Source organism: Propithecus coquereli, unplaced genomic scaffold (genome assembly GCF_000956105.1).
Source record: "Propithecus coquereli isolate 6110/MARCELLA unplaced genomic scaffold, Pcoq_1.0 Scaffold4099, whole genome shotgun sequence".
Classification (NCBI taxonomy): Eukaryota; Metazoa; Chordata; class Mammalia; order Primates; family Indriidae; genus Propithecus; species Propithecus coquereli.
The window spans coordinates 117695-135427 of record NW_012149840.1 but is presented as its reverse complement, the minus strand read 5'-3'; the positions used below and the strand labels follow the sequence as shown (position 1 = coordinate 135427).

General features: G+C 38.1%; 1 pseudogene; it reads left to right on the top strand.

The window, feature by feature from the left end:
• The first annotated feature begins 5668 nt into the window (after nucleotides 1–5668).
• LOC105817380 lies at nucleotides 5669–6283 on the top strand (annotated as a pseudogene).
• The last annotated feature ends 11450 nt before the right edge of the window (nucleotides 6284–17733 follow it).

The window sequence follows — 17733 nt, the reverse complement described above, 5'->3', positions numbered from 1 at the left end:
AAGGGACTAAAGTTATTTGGAACAAAACCACAGTAGCCCATTTTTAAATGGGGTTGTGTGATTTTTTCTTACTGATTTTCCTGAGTTCTATATAGATTCTAGTTATTAGCCCTCTTAAGTGTACATGTGCAAGTACCATTCATCAGGTGTTAGGCAGGAGGGAGAGGAGAGGAGGGGATGGGTAAATTCACACTTAATGGGTACAGTATGCACTGTCTGGGGATGGCCACGTGTGTAGCTATGACTCAGATGGTGCAACATATGTAACCTCAACGTTTGTACCCCCTTAACATTTTGAAAGAAAAAACAAAAAAAATCAAACCACAGTAGCTCTACCTGAAGTGACTGAATTTATTTGGAACTAAACCTGTAGAAGTTCTTGCCTAAAGTCATTGTTGAAAACGATGGGGATCTTAATGGTGAGCAGTTAAAAGGGACTTATCGGCTCCAAACTGCTAAGAGCAACAAGGGACCAAAGCTATAAATCCATTAAACTAATATCCATGTAAAGACTACTCCATCCAACAACAACAAAATATACCTTCCTCTCAAGTTCTTGTAACCAGCTCCAAAATAGACCATATGCTAGGCCATAAACATGCCTCAATAGATTTAAAAATATTGAAATCATATAAATTATGTTCTCTAACCAAAATGGAATTAAATTAGAAATCAAAAACAGAAAGAAATGTGGGAAACTCACAAATACATAGACATTAAACAACATATTCCCAAATAACCTCTGGATCAAAGAAGCAATCACAGTGGAAATTAGAAAATACTTCAGGATGGACGCAATCAAAACACGAAAACTTGAGATATAGCTAAGGCAGCACTTGCTGGATAATTCATAGTTATAAATCTCTACAAAAGAAGAGCAAATTAAACAGAAGGAAGGTAATACTAAAGATTAGAGTGAAAATAAACAGAGAACAGGAAAACAATAGAGAAAATCAACAACATTAATAGTGGGCTCTTTAAAGTGATCAACAATCTGGATTGTGTCCAAAATATTAAAGAACACTTACAAGTCAATAATAAGACAAATAGTGCTATTTAAAACTGGGCAAAGAATTTAAATAGACTTTTCTTCAAAGGAATATGCAAGCGGACAAAAAGCACATGAAAAGATGCTTCATTAATAATAAAAGATTATTAATTATTGGGGAAATGCAAATCAAAGCCACAAGGAGAAACCACTTTTCACTTACTAGAATGGCTCTAAACAAAAAGATTAAAAATAGCAAACGCTAGTGAGGATGTGGTGAAATTGGAGCCCTCATACATTACTAGGGGGAATATAAGATATTACTACCACTTTGGAAAACAATTTGGCATTCTTTTAAAATGTTAAACAGAATTACCATATGATCCAACAATTCCAGTGCCAAGAGAAATGAAAATATATTTCACAAAAAGACTTATACATGAATATTTGTAGCAACATTGTTCACTATAGCCAAAAATGGAAACAATTCAAATGCCCATAAACTATGAACGTGTAAATAAAATGTAGTATACCCATACAGTGGGATATTATTTGGCAATAAAATGGAATGAAGTACTGATACATGCTATAATGTGGATGATCCTTGAAAACATTATGCTAAGTGAAAGAAGCCAGACATGATACATCACATATGGTATAAGATTTCATTTATATGTAACATCGAATATGGGCAAATTTATAGCATCAGAAAGTAGATTAATGGTTGCCTACGGCTAATGGAAAGAGGAATAGGGATTGATCTCTAATAGGTGCAAGATTTCTTTTGGGAATGATGAACATGTTCAAAAATTAGATTATGATGCTTTGCACAACCCCATAAATCCGGTGACAACCATTAAATTGTATTTAAACAGGTAAACTTTATGGCATATAATTATATCTTAATAAAGCTTTTAATGAAAAACATTTCTGAGATGAGCAGAGCATACAAAGCAGTCATCAAAATATGGAGGAAACCAGGAGAAAGTAAAGTCCTAGAATTGAGGGTATACAACATTTTAAGGAGGGAGTTGTGAAGAATATGGAGTGTGCTATAGTGATGACGACATAGTAGGAAAGATCATTAATGAGAACTGTCTCAACAGAGTGGCAGAATGGTAAGGCAGATGGCAGTGGGCTGAGGAATGAGTATGAGATAAGGATCTGAATTTAATGAGTCTAAATAATTCATTCAAATAATTTGACTATGAAGGGAAAGAGAGAAATAGGATGGTAGCTCAAGGGTGATGTCAGATTGAAGGAGAGTTTTAATGCTTTCAAGGTGTCAGAGACTTGGGCACCTTTATTTGCTAATGGGGAGGAGCCCATACAACTGGAAAGCCCGAAGACATAGGAGGATGTGGTAATCTATGGAAGAAGAGCCTGAGGGGTAGAAGGATTTGGGATGCCGAGCACAGTGAAGAAATTTATCTTAAATCGGGAGTGGGGGAGGCGGGGAGGTTACCTCCTCCACTGTACTAGGAGGAAAGGAAAAAAGGTTGGATAGGATATAAGGAAGGTATAGGTTTGTGTTATGAAACTAAGGTATGTTGCACCTCAGTTTCATTTCCCTTGGAGAGGTAAGAGGGTTATCCACTGAGTATGAGGTGAGAAAGTGTGAGCAACGTAAGAGGTTAAGAAGAAGGGGAACAGCACTGACATAGCTCTGTGGAGAATAGGAAAGGGCTGACAGAGAAAACAGCAACATTTCTGGGCAGTAGTGAGGGTCCCAGGTGAGGCTGGGAAACATCTGTGTGGTGACAAATGATTACAGACCCACAGAAGCTCTATTTAACGTGATCGTTTCTTATAGTCCAAGGCCAAACTAAACAAAACTCTACTGCTTCCACTCCAAAAGCAACACCTCCTTTGAATATATTTTATCTGTTATTTGAATTTTACACTTTACTTACTTCAGGAAGCTCACAATCCACATATTCAAAGTCTGTCTCATGACTAGTCCTAATAGCACTTTGCCAGAGGATGGGATGTATATGTGTCTGATGCTAAAAGGCAACAACATGGAGAGAAATGTCAGACAGAGGGAGGTAGGGGAAGATCTGACAGAAAGGAGAACAAACTTAGTGATCTCAGGTCTTATCATGACTCTCAGTGTGGGGGCCACATTCTCAGCAGGGCAGTCCGCGGTTCCAGTGCTCTGAAGCTGCTGCTGAGTTCCCCTGGCCACAGGAAACTAACCCTTGTTGAGGACCGCACTTGAAAGATCAGATACCTACAGCTTAGCAGTCCTGAGTAAGCCATGCTACCATCTCTGTCACAGTCACAGTTTAACGGAGGGAGTCAGACAGGTACTTCAAGGAGCTATAGGATCCAACAGTAGAATTTTACTTTAGAGAAAATTCTAAGCTATGAAGACATGCTATGGCACTTTTTCAAATCAGATTTTGGAAGAGACTATAATAGCATAATAACTACTATTTATTATTTTCATGTCCTGTGCAATTTGCAATGAACTTTGAATTATTATTTTTAATGTATTTGACAAACATATAGCAGTTGCTATATATCAGGCACTCTTCTATACTATTTAACATGCTAAGTAATTGAATTTTCATAAGAACCCTGTGAAGCTGGAACTACTATTTAATATACCATTTTACAGATGAGAAAACTGAGAAGTTAAAATTTGCTCACTCTCCTACAGCAAGTACGGGGTAGCACTGAGTTTCAAACCCAGGCAATCCAACTCTAAAGGCTATGTTCTCGACCACTGTGCTATATTATGTCTTGTACTGTTTTTAATCTTATCAATAATGTTGGGTGAATGGAATCTTCAACACATAGAATATTTCCCAAGGTCAGAGAGTTTATGTGCAGCAGAGCCAAGATTTGAGCTGAGTTTGGCCTGACAAAGACTGTCTTCTTTCACAATGATCTTGTTCCACTTCATATCAGTACAAAGCATGAGATATTATTATGGTTTATGCATTTACATTGGAACCTGACACCTTAAAAATCCTTCTTTCCCTAGTACTTTCCCTTCTCCTGGGTTCCTTGTCTTGGTGAATGACACTGCCGTGTTCTCAATAACTAAAGACAGACAGACACCTCACTATATCAATACTCTATTGCCATCCCTTCTCATTTAACTTAAAGATGAAATTCCTCTGTAAATGCTGCAGTTCCTTGACGTACTTGTCTGATTCACTCACTCAACTGTGATTAAGACAGACAAGGTGACATGGCTTGTTTGTTTATGGGGAGGAACCAGTAGACAGGGAAAGGATGAAGACATAGGAAGATGTGGTAATCAATGGAACAAGAGCCTGCAAGGGCAAAAGGATTTGGGAGTACCTATGCTATATAACCACATTGTACCTGATATATACTGCTACTGTGTACCCTGTCAGAATCCTTGTAGTTATTTGTTTCCCTACTAGTCTGTGAGTCTTTGAGGAGAAGAAGTCTGTTTCATCCTTTTGAATCTCAAGTTCCTAGTGTGGTGTCAGGCATCATTTATTATGACTTCTGAATGGGTTAAGCTTGCATAAACTCATTGGTACAATAAAATAGATTAAAGACTCACTTTTATAACTGCTTTGAAACTGCTTTTTATAAAATTTGTTTTTTCTGTGATTCATATGTGTAGTGCATCAGAATGTTCCCAGGGGAGTACATAATACATACGCAGCACTTTGCAGTCATGTATATTATGACACCTAATCCTCACACTATCTCTGAGGAGTAGTTGTTATACCCAACATTTTCCATAAAGGGAAACCAAGAAGCAGAGAGGTTAATCGACTTCTCTACAAAGGTCATAAATGTTTGAAAATGTACCATTCAGTAATACACACATACACTTAGCTACATGGTTATCACAGTGTTTTTCACTATGGCCAGTGTATAGAGTAGAGGTAAAAAAGAGAAGAGAGAGGAAAGGTTTCAGTTTTAGTTTTTTGGTTTTTGATTTGTTTGTTTGTTTGTTTTCATTCTGAGATAATAGTTCTGGGACATAAAGTCCAGATGCCCAAAAGCAGAGGGGGAAATCATTCAGGAGTGACTAGAAACCACCTTTCTGGAGTCCCATGTGGCACACATTTTAAATTGGCCTTGTTTAAATTAAAAATCTATCTGTACTGACTAAAAAATGGTAATAGTTTAGCATATGTTTTTGAGCAGGACTTTTATGACAGTCCAAGTCCAGTTTACATTGATGTGAATAGTCAACTGGATCATGTTTCAGGAGAGTAAATTTTGGGATCTTTATAAAAATCCTCATCGTACTGTTATTTGTTTGGATTTTGAAAGGGCATTAGGTTAAAATTACTCTTAAGAGCAGGTAAAACAGGACAAAAGTAATAAGTACTCAAGGTTGAAGTGAACCATTTAGCATTCGACAGTCTGCAGAAAAGAAAGACATTTAGTTCTAGATAGTAGTCAGAATTCTATATAGCACCAGGGACTAGTAGTTAGAACTCAGAGAAGCTGTAGTTAAACCAGCATATATGGAGTCTGTTTTTCTGACTTTCCTGTGGATCATAAAATGTAGCGGATTTTTAAAAAAAATTTGAGAGCTGCAGCCTGCTAGCAGCGCGCCAACCCGCCGACCCGGGGCTGTGGAGCGGGTGAGCGCGCAGGCCAGGCCAAAGCTGCACTGTCGCGCGGCGTGGGCCTGTCTGCGGCCATGGGAGCGTCCGTGCGCGGCTCCTGCGCGCAGTCATCATGCGGGCCCTGGGCTCGGGCAAGGGCACTGTGTCGTCGCGCATCACCCAACACTTCGAGCTGAAGCACCTCTCCAGCGGGGACCTGCTCCGAGACAACATGCTGCGGGGCACAGAAATTGGTGTGTTAGCCAAGGCTTTCATTGACCAAGGGAAACTCATCCCAGACGATGTCATGACTCGGCTGGCCCTTCATGAGCTGAAAAATCTCGCCCAGTATAGCTGGCTTTTCGATGGTTTTCCAAGGACACTTCCACAGGCGGAAGCCCTAGATAAAGCTTATCAGATAGACACAGTGATTAACCTGAATGTGCCCTTTGAGGTCATTAAACAACGTCTCACTGCTCGCTGGATTCCTCCAGCCAGTGGCCGAGTCTACAACATGGAATTCGACCCTCCCCAAACTGTGGGCATTGACGATGTGACGGGGGAGCCTCTCATTCAGCGTGAGGATGACCGACCACAGACGGTTATCAAGAGACTGAAGGCTTATGAAGCCCAAACGAAGCCAGTCCTGGAATATTACCAGAAAGACAGGGGTGCTGGAAACATTCTCTGGAACAGAAACCAACAAGATTTGGCCCCAGGTATACTCTTTCCTACAAACTAAAGTTCCACAGACAAACCAGAAAGCCTCAGTTACTCCGTGAGAAGAAATGCATATAACTAGTAAGATGAACAAAACTTCCTTGTCCTTGCATTTAGAAGCTTCTTTTCTTAAGACTCCAGCTTGTATGAATATTCTTTTAAAATTATGTTACTTTTATTTCTACTGATTTTATACTGGATACTAAGGATGTGCCAAATGAGTCAGATACTAAGATTAAATTTTTTGAAATCATCTAGTGTGTTTTATCTAGTTATCTTCTATGGGTGTGCAATTCAAAAATATCAGAGATGTCTAAAGTTTTATAACATCTATTGGAGCAAAATTAAAAGAGCAATTGGTAGTAATATAACCTTTTGTTCAGTCAGAATAAATCGTTGATAAAATTTCCATATTTTTCTGGAAAAGTTTAAAAAATTATCTGTCGTTTGGGGAAAACATCTCTTCAAAGGTTTTTGCATAGATCGATGCCAAAAAAGACATTTATAACATGGTGGAACATGGTTTCATGAGATACCATATCTCTAAAACTCCAGAAAAAAAGCAATTGGATTTACAGATCTGTTGCAAGATACAAATAAATGTATAAGCAAGGCATGCTGCATTTTGTTGTTAAACATACCTTCAGTTTACTCAGAATTTCAATTTGCTATAAAATGTTAAATTAGCATACAGGAAAATATTACTTTAAGATGACTTGCTTTCTTTTGAAAATACGTATGTATTGAGGGATATGATTTATGTCAGAAACTGACATTACAAATTCTTGGATAAGCACCAAAGTTGAATGAATTTTCAACGGAAAATGTAATTAAAGTCTTGTTTTTAGATGTAACTCAGGTTGAGAAATGTGTGTTTCAGGATCTACTTGCCAGTTTTTATTTTTGATCCAAACATGTTCTGCCTTGATAAATCTAAGATATAGTGAAAGAAAGAATAGAAAAGAAAAGAAAAGAAAGAAGAAAGAAAGAAAGAAGAAAAGTAAAAGAAAAGAAGAGAGAAAACCCATGGCGCTATGTAAAGTAAGCATATTTTGTCTTTAGGAAACAGAAAGAGATCAGGCATGCCTGGGGAATATTCCCTTGGTATAAATAGCAATCATAATTTAGTAAACTTGTGTAGCAATAAAAAGAATGTATGCGATAGGGTAACAAGGACCAGGAGAATAACTGAGTTTCCTGAAGCAGTTCTTTATTCCCAAACAAATTGGCATCTGCTGGCTTTTACTGTCACCCTGTCTTAGGGAGAAAGAACTCTGCTGGCAAGTGTCATGTGAGCAGCCATTTACAAATATGAATCATTTTCAATTCCTTAGTGGGGCAACAAGGATGAATGCTTATGTGCTGTGACCTGGAAGAGAAGTGGGCAATATGAGAGATGGAAGAAAAACCTATGTATTTCATGGGATATTTACTCTTACTTGGTGATAAATCAAATGAAACAAGCCCTGTACATGCTGTTATTAACTGCCTTTGAAAATTTGGCACATTTTATTCCATGCACATACAAATGCCAGCAAGTAGTTTTTATGTATCCTGGGGTGAAAAACTTATTTTCCTTTTCTTTTGATTTTTCAAAAATTTATTATTAATCTTTCAAAATGGACCAAGGCTTTTGGAAAGGATTACAGTAAACATTTCATTCTTTATAAAACTTTCTATAATGCCTTATTTGAATGTTAATATTATGTGTTTTCTAAAAATATTGTGAACTACTAAACTTATGAATTATCACTAGATTATCAGGCATGCATTAGTCTTTATCAGAATAAAATGAAATTTCTTAACTGAGGCTATTACTTTCTCTTTGGTGCCTCACAGGGCCTACTCCATCCCACCTTCCTTTCTGCTGTCCTGATGTCTCATTGGCTTCTTTTTTTTTTTTTTTTTTTTTGAGACAGAGTCTCACTCTTTTGCCTGGGCTAGAGTGAGTGCCGTGGCGTCAGCCTAGCTCACAGCAACCTCAAACTCCTGGGCTCAAGTGATCCTTCTGCCTCAGCCTCCCGAGTAGCTGGGACTACAGGCATGCGCCACCATGCTATATATTTTTAGTTGGCCGATTAATTTCTTTCTAATTTTTAGTAGAGGCGGGGTTTCGCTCTGCTCAGGCTGGTCTGGAACTCCTGAGCTCAAACAATCCGCCCACCTCGGCCTCCCAGAGTGCTAGGATTATAGGTGTGAGCCACCGCGCCCGGCCTCTCATTGGCTTCTGAAAGAGGGACTGTGTTCTAATAAATTGTCTTAAAACAGTAAAAAAAAAAAAAAATTGAATTAAGCAGAGCCACTGCAAATCTTAGCAGTGGCAGTCAAGTAAAGCAAATGAGGTTTGGGTGTCTATCATCACTGAGAATGAAAACTGGCTCAGCCATTTATTATTCATGTGATTTGGGCCAAGTTACTTTACCTCTCTGATCTGCAGTTTTCTAATCTGATGTTGAGGATCATAACAGTACCTAGTTCATAAGTATTACCTCCCCTGAGAATTCTTTCATGGACACCTAGGCCGAGGGGCACTATTCTGTTTCCCAAGGTCCCTTGTGTTCATCTCTGTCATCGCTCTCCTCACAATTTCACTGAATTATGTACCTACATGTAGATACCTGCCTGCATGTCTGCCTGTCCATGAGAACAGCCATCCCCAACCTTTTTGGTACCAGGGACTGGTTTCATGGAAGACAATTTTTCCACAGACCGGCGGGGGTGGGGGGTGGGGGATGGTTTCGGGATGATTCAAGCTCATTACATTCATTGTGCACTTTATTTCTCTTGTTATTACATTGTAATATATAATGAAATAATTATACAACTCACCATAATGCAGAATCAGTGGGAGGCCTGAGCTTGTTTTCCTGCAACTATATGGTCCCATCTGGGGGTTTGGGAGACAGTGACTGTAAATACAGATGAAGCTTCGCTTGCTCGCCTGCCACTCACCTCCTGCTGTGTAGCCTGGTTCTGAACAGGCCACAGAGGGGTACCAGTCCACAGCCTGGGGATTGGGGACCTCAAAGTCGTTGAGGGCTGAAACACATCTTGAGTCATCTCTGTATCCCCAGAAACTAGCATGCTGCCCAATATTTACTGAATGAATGATTATAACATTTGCTACTTGCTCAATAGAGTATTGCTATCGTTATATTACTTTTGTCTTTATTGGAAAATATATAGGAAAAAACCAAAAGTAGTCAGTAAAATAGAAAGGAGAGTGGCCAGAAAATGTCCAGTTGACACTGGACACATCTGTATTCAAAATTCTCTTCACCTGAGATTTCTATGTTCTTTATTCCATGTTTCCATTTTTGGAAACTTCCATTCCTGACTTCTTGGCTTCATAAAGAACTTTGGACAATCCATTATTCTCTTTCCTTCAGATATGATCTTATAGTTCTTATAGTAGAACTGCATTAGATAATTTACTGAAGGTTTTCCCTGATAAATAGTGATTGACGTACAGAGAAGTTCCATACAAATGGCATTGGATTGGATGTGTGGTCAAATGAATAGAAACCTGCCTAAATTATTTTATTTTGAGAAGGGCCACTGTTCAGTATTACCTGGAAAGAGCCAAGGATGTGGACTCAATGATCAGTTGAATTGTCAAGTATAGATGAGTGCTCTCACACGCAAAAGGACATAGTTGCCTGATTTTTAATTTTTTGGCCATTCCCCTTTCTATTTTACTGACTACTTTTGGTTTCTGTCCCTCCTTGCATGCTGACTACTTGCACAGATTTTTTTTTTTTTTTTTTGAGACAGAGTCTCACTGTGTTGCCCGGGCTAGAGTGAGTGCCGTGGCGTCAGCCTAGCTCACAGCAACCTCAAACTCCTGGGCTCAAGTGATCCTCTTGCCTCAGCCTCCCGAGTAGCTGGGACTACAGGCATGCGCCACCATGCCCGGCTAATTTTTTCTATATATTTTTAGTTGTCCGATTAATTTCTTTCTATTCTTAGTAGAGACGGGGTCTCACTCTTGCTCAGGCTGGTTTCGAACTCCTGAGCTCAAACAATCCGCCCACCTCGGCCTCCCAGAGTGCTAGGATTACAGGCGCGAGCCACCGCGCCCGGCCTTGCACAGATTTTCAATTCAGCACCTATAGCAGTTTTCTGTGCTTTTCAATATACATGTCTGTCTCCCACATTTGACTATAAGACCCTTAAGGAAAAGAACCAGGTTTTATTGTTCTTTGTAAATAAAGTACCTAGGACACTGCCTGAATCATGCTAGGCATCGCTGAATTTTTATTTTATGTTTTAAACTATTTAAAGATAATTTAGGATTCACAAGAAGTTGCTGAAATAGTTCAGGGAATGGGACTTCTGGAATGGCGGTTTGAGGAGCTCAGCAAATCCTTTCCCCCAGAGAAACATCTATTAAACTGGACAAAGCCTTTGGAGATCAAAGGGCTTATAACTAATTGAGAAACTTTTATTTAACAAAATCTACTGAAACTCAGTAGGAACAGCAGAAAACTGGCATTTGATCCAGGGGCTGCACCCATTTCCCACCCCCCGACTCATTCTCATGTTGTTGAACAACTATTTCAATAAATTCAGCAGCTGAGCAACAGCAGCCGAGTGGCAGCTGCCATCTCCTGTGCAACAAGGATGTTGCAGAAAAGCTCTTCTATTTGGTTCAGCAGTCCAGTGGCAGTTCCCATTTCCCGTAGGTGTCTGTGTTGGGAAAACATGATTGCAAACAAGCTAGCAAACCTCCCCACAGAAGTAGAAGGGAAAGAAAATAGTTTTATTATTGGATAGGCATTAAACCAAAATGTGATGTGCATCACAGGCAATGTGCTAAAGAGATTGCAAACACAAAAAGAAATCTCACCTTATTATATAGCCCAGGCAGATACAACCTATTACATACGTTTTCAAGATAAACAATGACTAGTCCTTGAGTAAGAGGACTTAGCACCAATTGTTACACATAGTTCATCTAAAATTCGCCTGGTAATTGGGGTGGGCATTTGTCTTTGCTGATTGCCTTTACCCAAAGGAATCATAAAACTTCTCATATTTCTGTGACAGGTAGGTAGTTACAATTTGAAGCCAGATATCTAAATTAAACCCCCAAGAAGATAGGGGTATTATCTTCCTTGATGTTTACATTTCAAAGAGATGGCACCGAGATCCTTGAGAAAGACATTGCTGGCTTTTAAAGCTGGCAAAATGCTTATTTAGCTTTGTCAAAAGACAAAAATTACAACAAATCTGGTTATAGACCTAATTAGATTTTATTAAATATTTGTGATTCATGAATTGAGGCAGCCTCCATTCTACAAAATAGACTGAGAGCTCCCATTGGGCAATGGCAAAACAGTAGGTTTTATAAGGTGGGAACAAGGAAATAGAATAATAGAAAAAAAACCTGATTGGCTAACATCAGGTTACTTCAGCTTACTTTTTTTTAAGGGTTAAAGCAGAGGGGACTTCCTTATTATGTTGACTGAGGTAGACTGGAATCTCCTGTTTTCAGGAAAAACTGGTCTATTTTGGGATCTATCTACTTTCTTAAAGTTTCAGTTTGATTATGTGGTATTTGGCATCAGAGACTCTATTTTGTTTCAGTCTTGTCTGTTGGGACGTAGTGCAGGAGCTCAGTCCAAAACAATGGCCTGCTATAATTTTTGTGTAACAGCTTTTTTAAAGATTTACATATATCTCAAAGGAACAAAAAATTCACAATTCAAAGTTGTCTAAAGCATATGCTCTAAGAAACGGAATGGAGGGAGTTTCTCTTCCTTTTTGTGCCACGGAAAATTTATTTTTTTCTCATTTTGCCTTTATATTTACCTTTATACCTGTTGTGGAAAATCTATACTGGGCAAGTGGTAGAAGCCAAGTAGCAACACCAGCCTCCACAATCAGCTCCAGCTCCCACTTCATAATGCAGAGATTCTGCCCAGGGAGAGGAGAGTCAGCCAAGAAGTATTGCTGGCCCTGCATGAGGGGGTTTGACATCATTTGGATTAGAGCATGGAAGAATGTAAGGCCCAGGGAACTTTATAAAACAATAGAGTAATAAGTTAACAATGAGTGTGATACCAATAGAGGCAGATTGGCTTGAAATCCAAAAGGGTGGTCGATGATAGAGATGGTCAAAGAGGGCCCTGCCAAAATCACAGTCATACAAGAGAGTTCACCTGCCCAAGTCAGCACATTCTCAGGAAGTACTGGAATGAGAAATTATGAGCTATGAGCTACAACCCCTTGGCTGATTGAGAGGCTGATTCATAAACTGTGAAGGCAGTCTCCAAGCCACACACTGACCTAACATAAAGGGAGGAGAAATTCTTGCTGACTCAGGGAACTTAAACATAACCTCTGATCAATGAATGGCTGACCACTAAGCTATGCTGACCCAGGGACAACCCCTAGTTAGCAAGTCTTAAAATTTTTTTAAAAAAGTGAAGAAAAAATCTGAGCAGGAGATATCAGAGCTGCACTGTGCAGAAGAAATAGATTTCACAGAATTAGTCTAACCAAGTCACTAAACAACAATAATAACAACCAGTCCCAAAGGGGCTATATCAAGAGCTGTTACATTATCCAAAATGTCCATTTTTCAACAAAAAGTTAAAAGATATGTTAAAAGATATGCAAAGAAACAGGAAAAGTATGACTTATCATGGAAAAAAACACCAGGCAATAGAAGCTGCCTTTGAAGGGGGCAGATGTTAACTTAGCAGGCAAAGGCTGTAAAATATTATGAACATGTTCAAAGAACTAAAGGAAAATGTTTTTAAAGGATTATAGGAGGGTATGATGACAATGCCCTATTGAATAAAAAATATCAATCAAAAGTAGAAGTTCTATAAAAAGAATCAAATAAAAAAACCCAGAGAGGTGGGAGGATTGCTTGAGCTCAGGAGTTCGAGACCAGCCTGAGCAAGAGCGAGACCCCGTCTCTACTAAAAATAGAAAGAAATTAGCTGGACAACCACAAATATATAGAAAAAATTAGCCGGGCATGGTGGCACATGCCTGTAGTCCCAGCTACTGAGAGGCTGAGGCAATAGGATCGCTTGAGCCCAGGAGTTTGAGGTTGCTGTGAACTAGGCTGACGCCACAGCACTCTAGCCCAGGCAACAGAGTGAGACTCTGTCTCAAAAAAAGAAAAAAAAAAACAGAGTCGAAAAGTACCGTAACTTAAATGAAAAGTCATAAGAGGTGCTCAACAGTAGATCTGAGCTGGCAGAATAAAGATTAAGCAAACATAAAGATATAACAATAGATTTTGCAATCTGAAGAATAGACAGAAACAAGAATGAAGATAAATTAGCAGAGCCTCAGAGAAGTGTGGGACACAATTTAGCACATATATATATACATACAGTAAGAGTTCCAGAAAGAGAGGAAAGAGATAAAGGAATAGAAAGAGATAAAGGAATAGAAAATAGATAAAGGAATAGAAAAGGTATGTGCAGGAATAATGGCTGAAAACTTCCCAAATTTGATTTAAAGAAAGACTAGTCTATACATCCAAGAAGTCCAATGTACTCCAAGTAGGATAAATGCAGAGTTCCATACCCACATGCACCACAGTCAAACCACTAAAAGCCAAAGATAAAGAAAAAATCATGATACTAGCAGGAGGAAAAAAAGCTCATAATGTACAGGGACCCCCCCACACACCCCATATGACTAATTGTTGACTTTTCATCACCAATCATGGAAGGCAGAAGGCAGTGGAATGACATATTCAAAGTGCTTAAAGAAAAAAAAAACTAGCAATCAATAATCTTGTATCCACTAGAATTATCTTTCAAACGTGAAGGAAAAATACATTTCCTGAAAACAAAAAAACTGAGATAATTTATTGCTAGCTGCAGTAGACAGAATATAGCCCACCAAAGATGTACATGTCCCAATCCCTGTAACCTATGAACACAGAGGTTGGGGTGATAGCTTTGAAGAAGGAAGAAGGGGTCATGATATAAAGAATTCAGGTGATCTCTAAAAACTGGAAAAGGCAAGGAATTGGGTTTTCCTGTAGAGCCTCAAAAGAGAGTGCAGTCCTATTGACACCTTGATTTTGGCACAATAAGATGACTGGACTTCTGACTTCCAGAACTATAAGATAATAAATTTGTGTGGTTTTAAGCCACTAAGTCTGTGGTAATTTGTTAAAGAAGCAATAGGAAACTACTATACTAGCAGAGCTGCCTCACAAAAAGTACTAAAGGAAGTTCTTCAGGTTGAAAGAAAGGAACACCATAGCATAATTTAAATCCACACATCAAACCAAAGAATCCTGGTAAAAATAATTATGTAGGTAATTATGAAAGACTGTGTCATTCCTTATTTCTTAACTGAGTTAAGAAGGTATTGCATAAAAATATATATAAAATATATTTGGCCTATTACATATAGATATATATTTAACCACAACAGCACAAAGGAAGGAGGTCAGACATGAAGTATATTGGAGTAAAGAAATAACACTACATGATAACTTGAGTCCACCAGAAGAAATAGAGAGCCCGAAATTGTAAATAAGGTTAATATAAAAATGCTGTAAATATAGTTTTCTCCTTTATTCTCTTACCTTCTTTAAAAGACACATAATTATATAAATCAATCATTGTAACATTATATCGTTGTTTGTATTAATTACACGCATGGGTGCGGTATGTACAATATGGCAGAAATGAAGGTATAAAGGAGCTAAAATTCTCTATTTTATTGGAGTTAGCCTAAGTCTGAAGTAGTTTAAGTTATCATGTATATTGTAAGTCAAAGCAACAATGAAGAAAAATGCTCAAAAAATACAGTGAAAATCATTAAAGGAATTAAAAAGGTATACTCGAAAATAGCTATCTAATACTAGAATAGAAAAGGAGAACTATGGGATCAAAAAAAGACATGAGGTATATAGAAACCAAAAGAACAATTGTAAGCATAAATAAAAACATATCAATAATAACATTAAATGTGAATGAGTGAAACCATTCAATCAAAAGGCAGAGATTGTCTGGATCCAACCGTACCTATCCTGTCTATGAAAGACATGCTTTACATTCAAAGATACAAATGGGTTGAAAGTAAAAGGGTCGAAAATGATAATGTTATGCAACAGCAGCCATAAGAGAGGTGGAGGGGCTATATTAATATCAGACAAAATATATTTTAGGTAAAAATATGTTGATAGAGAGAAAGAGAGATATTTTATAATATTACAAGTGTTAATCCATCAGGAAGATATAACAATGATAAATACATATACATATAACAGCAGAACCCCAAAATATATGAAGCAAAACAATGACATAATTGAACAAAGAAATAGACAATTCAATAATAATAGGTGAGAATTTCAATATCACATGTTCACTAATGGGTCAAATATCTAGGGAAAAGATCAACAAGGGTATAGAAAATTTGAACAACAATATAAACCAACTAAACTTAACGCATATCTATAGAACATTTTACCCTGAAATAGCTGAATACATATTCTTCCTAAGTGTACATGGAACATTCTCCATGATAGTACATATGCAAGGCCATAAAATAATGCACAATAAATTTAAAATAATTGAAATTATATAGATATGTCCTCTGACCATATTACAATGAGATTAGAAATCAATAGCAGAAGGAAATTTTATAAATTCAAAAATAGATGGAAATTAAGCAATGTACTCCTAAATAACCAATGAGTTTTATTTAGAAGAAATCACAAGGGAAATTAGAAAAAAATGTCGAGATGAATGAGAATGAAAAAAACATACCACACTTATGGGATGCACCTTAAGCAGTGTTTAGAAAGAAATTAATTGCTGTAAAATTAATTGCTATAAGAAAGTTCTCAAATCAATAACTTAACCTTTCATCTTAATAAACTAGAGAAAGAAGAGGAAACTAAACCAAAGCAAACAGTAGGACAGAAAAAATGAAGATTAGAGTGCAAATAAACTAAATAGAAAATGCAAAAATAATAGAGAAAATTAACAAAACCAAAAGTTGTGTCTTAAAAATGATCAACAAATTGACAAACCTTAGGTAGACTGACCAAGAAAAAAAAGAAGACATTAATAACATTAGGAATGAAAGAGAAAATAACACTAACACATTTATAGAAATTAAAAGTATCATAAGAGAACCTATGAACAACTGTATACCAACAAATTACATAACTTAGATTAAATGGACAAATTCCTTCCAAGACACAAACTACCAGTACTGGCACAGAAGAAATAGAAAATCTGAATAAACCTATAATAAATAAAAATATCGAATTAGTAATTTCAAAACTTCCCACACACAAAAATGTTTATGTCTAGATGGCTTTACTGGTGAATCCTAATTAATATTTAAATATAAATTTATACCAATTCTTCACAAACTCTTTCAGAAAGTAAAGTAAGAAGTAACAATTTGACAAAGAGGCCAAGATAATTCTGTGGGGGAAAGAATAGTGTTTTCAATAAACGATGTAGGGATAACTGGATAGTCACATGCAAAAGAATGGATATTGTATTAGTCAGGCTTTTCAAGAGAGAGAGAACCAGTAGGATGTATTAAGGGGACGTATTAAGGGGAATTGGCCCACACCGTCACAGAAGTGCCATCATGCTGGGCAGTCTTGCAAGCTGAAGCACCAGGCAAGCTGGTAATGTGGCTCAGTCCAAATGTGGGGGTCTTAGAGCCAGGAAAGTTGACAGTGAAGCCCCCAATCAGGACTGAGAGCACTGAGGAGGCTGCTGGTGCAAGTCCCAGACTCCAAAAACCAGAGAACCTGGAGTCTGATGTCCAAAGGCAGAAGGAGAAAAAGCATCTTGCTCTGGAAGGGAGAGAAAAAGTAGGGAGAGAGAGAGAGAATCCCCCTCTTCTGCCCATTTGTCACACCTGGGTCCACAGCCAATTGGATGGTTCCCACCCACATTAAGGGTGGGTCTTTCTCTCTCAGTCCACTTACTCATATGTCAATGTGCTCTGGAAACACCCAGAAACAATGCTTTGCCAGTTATCTAGACATTCCTCAATCCAGTCAAGCTGACACCTAAAATTAACCATCACAAGTCCACCCCTTGTCAACTTGGCACCCATACACATACCCTTAAACCATACTTAATTTCCAAATAAAGACAAGAGCAGCTGGGCGCGGTAGCTCACGCATGTAATTCTAGCACTCTGGGAGGCCGAGGCGGGCGGATCGTTTGAGCTCGGGAGTTCGGGACCAGCCTGAGCAAGAGCAAGATCCCATCTCTACTAAAAAAAAATAAAAAAAAAAATAGAAAGAAATTATCTGGACAACTAAAAGTATATAGAAAAAATTAGCCGGGCATGGTGGCGCATGCCTGTAGCCCCAGCTACTCGGGAGGCTGAGGCAGGAGGATTGCTTGAGCCCAGGAGTTTGAGGTTGCTGTGAGCTAGGCTGACGCCACGGCACTCACTCTAGCCAGGGCAACAGAGTGAGACTCTGTCTCAATAAAAAAAAAAAAAAAA